The following is a 3,042-nucleotide window of genomic DNA, read 5'->3' as shown; positions in this document are numbered from 1 at the left end:
ATGGCGATGGCGAGGCAGGGGAGCGGGGTCGAACGCTCGCCCCGCGGCTCTTAAAGCGGCAACGCCAACGCGCGGCTGCCGGTGGGCCCCCCCCGCCGGGCGGGCGGGGTCAGCAGCACCCGGGGCTCTGCTGCACCTCAGGTTTTGCAGCACCCCAGCTTCACTGCTCTCCTCATTGGCTTGATCAGACCGACAGGCAGCAGTAGGAATTTTGGCCAAAACAATTGAAACATTTCTGGGGGAAAAAAAAAAAAAAAAACAAGAAACCAAACCAAGAGCAGCCCCTGTTTTCTGCGGGTTAGAAGGGTTAGAAACGTTTCCCCCGGTTTCAGCACCGGTCTCTGGCGTCTGTGTTAGAGAAGGAACTGGTGTTGGTGTCGGCTGGAGGGGGAGGTGCACATTTCAGTACTTCAAGGAAAATCTGCCCTGAAGTTGAGCAGAAAGCCATCCCTGCCCAGCTGCCAGGTGGAGATCAGCTCCAGGGCTCCGGCAGTGAAGCTCACAGAAAGCCCAGGATAGAAAAGGAAGATCCACAACGGGGGCAGGAAGGGCTACAAGGGAGGATGGGGGAGGACAACAGGCCACCAGCATCTCCAGGGGTGATGGGGACCGCGGCAGCCTGGAGCACTTTTTTTGGGAACTGAAACCTCATTCAGCCGTAGCTGTGAAACCCGGTGGCAGGGCCAGCCTGGTGGCTGGGGGCCGCAGGGGACAACCCACCCCACCCCAGACACAGCTCCAGGGGCCAGGGAAGCCTCCAAGAAAGCTCAGGGGGTGTTCCAGGGCTTGGAGTGTCGACCCTCCTTCTTCCACCGAGGAGCAACTACCGTCTGCAAGGAGGCAAGAAGTGAAAGGGCCCAAAATTAAGGAAGTTCAACGTGCTGCCCCGGAATATGTTTCCATTCCCAGCTGACATACAACAACTCGCTTCCATCCCTTTTTGTCCAAGGGATTCGTCCGCAGACCCCCCCAAAAGGAGAGCCGCAGCCTGTCGCGATGCTTTATTGGCAGGATCTGCCACCACGTCCTTGCTTGCTGGAAGGACAAGAGGGTGGCTGGTCACAGCAGTAACAAAAAACAGGTGAAGATTCAGCGACATCAAGACATAGTTGACATAGCAGGAGCCTTCCCCCCAAAAAAACCCCACACTCGGACCAAAGGCATGTTTTCTTCCCGCTTGAGCGCAGCTGGAAAACCTCAAATGCCGCTCTTCGGATGTTGAACACAACGGCATGTCAACCTGGAGGCCGACACCTCAAAATGTCCACCTCCTCTTGCACAAACCTGCCACGCTCCATCTTAAATGACTAGACCAGAGCATGCTCAACCGCACAGCCGAAACACCAGCCAAAACAGCCGGTCCCGGCCTTCTCCCTGCCCGCACCGGGGCGAGCCTCTTGCAGCTGCAGAGGCTGGGGCTGTCCCCCCTCCACGCCCGGCGTGGGAGGCTGGAGGGACGCGAGCCCCAGTGGTGGGAACCGAGGGTTTCCAGACCCGCCGAACCTGCTCCCCGCGCCTCGGAGGGCTGGCAACACCCTGGCCTAAGCCCTCGGGTCAGTCTAACCAGCCAGGGCAGGTCTGGGCTCAGATGTTTGGGACTGCAGTCACGCCTCCTCGCCCGCAGCCAGCACGTCTGCCCGCCACCGCTGCCCCCACCATGGCACAGCATTCGGTTGTGCCCCTGCAAAATGGCTTGTGCATCACCAGGCGTGTTGCTCTGGGACTGCTGTTTGCAGGATCTGGGCACCTGCATCCTCAGCAGAGGTGATCCCGGTTAGAAGATAAAGCCAGGTTTGATACATCTCAGCTGGGTATATTCCCGACTCAGATGTGGATGAAGAGCAGCGGTGCAAAGCCACCCCGCCAGCTGGAAAAAGCCTAACGCGGGTGGAGGAGGCAGGGCACGAGAGCCCTGCTGAGTAAAGATGCCTAGATCCCAGCGGACCGACCTGTTCTGCCGCTCACCGCCTCACCCCGATGGCATGAGGCACCATTTCTCTCCAGTCGCCCTGTTTTGGCTACCTACCCTGCCTAGGACCCGGCGGGCTGGTAGCCTCTCCCCTACCCTGGCCAGGGATAAGCACGATGGGGACGGGTACCGAGTGGCCCCTCATCCCTATTAGTGCTCAGACAGGGGACTTTGAGAGCCGGGAGGGAAGAGCAGAGGTGCACGCTGTCAGACAGCAGAGCTACTACCCAGTACCACCGGTTCCACCCACCAACACCACGCCCGGTGTCAGGCACAACCATCCGCACGTGTTATTCCCAGGGCACCAAAGCCCTGCCCTGACACCTGTCCTGCTCCTGCCTGCACTTCATGCGCTTTGCAAAGAGATGGGGCAGTGGTTTGCTTTCCCAGGGGTGGCCGTGCAAGAGGAAGGCAGGAGGAGAGGACCTGCAGCAGCGCAGGCAGAGGCTGTCCCGGCAGCGCACAGGCAGCCCGTTTAAGCCAGGCAGTATTTTGGTGGCAGCCCTGCCTTTCCCTCCCAGGCTGATGTCATGCTTTAGTAAGTTTGAGGCAGAGTCACATGGCAGCTTCTGAGGTCAGCGCCTGGGGTGGCTTTGTTGTCTGTCTGCCTGCCTGCCTGCCTGCCCTGGGCTTCTGCCTGCACCCGGAGCTAGTCCCCGCTGGTGGGCGACCCTGCTGGGGTTCCCCTCCGAGCAGGGCATCTCCGTGATACCCACGGCTCGGCACAGCGTGGGAGCCGTCGCCTCGGTGAGGCCAGCATCCCGGACAGTCGGACGGACCTCATGTCCATCCATCTGCCCGCGGAAGGGGCATTGCCCCCCATCACTGGGGGGCCAGGGGGATATGGGAGAAGGAGGCGGAGGAAAGGGTGTGACGGGGTGCTCTAATCTCCGCATGTGATCTAACCAGGCTGGAAGGGGTTTGAGGAACAATTAACAATCTTCCAGCTCAGCTGCTGTTTCCCGAAATAGCTCTGGCAGGAGGAGGAGGGCGGACGGGCTGGCAGACAAAGGTGGCCTCTCCGCCAGCAAGCTGCAGCCGGCGGCGGGGGCGGGCAGGCGGCGGGGGGGGGA

The 3,042-nt window shown here is 60.6% G+C and overlaps 1 protein-coding gene across 1 annotated transcript in view; it reads left to right on the top strand.

The window, feature by feature from the left end:
• The window catches only part of STX6 (syntaxin 6), an 87,369-nt gene that overhangs the window by 61,889 nt on the left and 22,438 nt on the right, over nucleotides 1-3,042 (top strand). The gene's annotated exons all lie outside the window — the stretch shown is intronic.

Source organism: Aptenodytes forsteri, unplaced genomic scaffold (assembly GCF_000699145.1).
Source record: "Aptenodytes forsteri isolate BGI_AS27 unplaced genomic scaffold, ASM69914v1 Scaffold289, whole genome shotgun sequence".
NCBI classification, from domain to species: Eukaryota; Metazoa; Chordata; class Aves; order Sphenisciformes; family Spheniscidae; genus Aptenodytes; species Aptenodytes forsteri.
The sequence above is the reverse complement of the archived record's forward strand: the minus strand, read 5'-3'. Positions and strand labels throughout refer to the sequence as shown.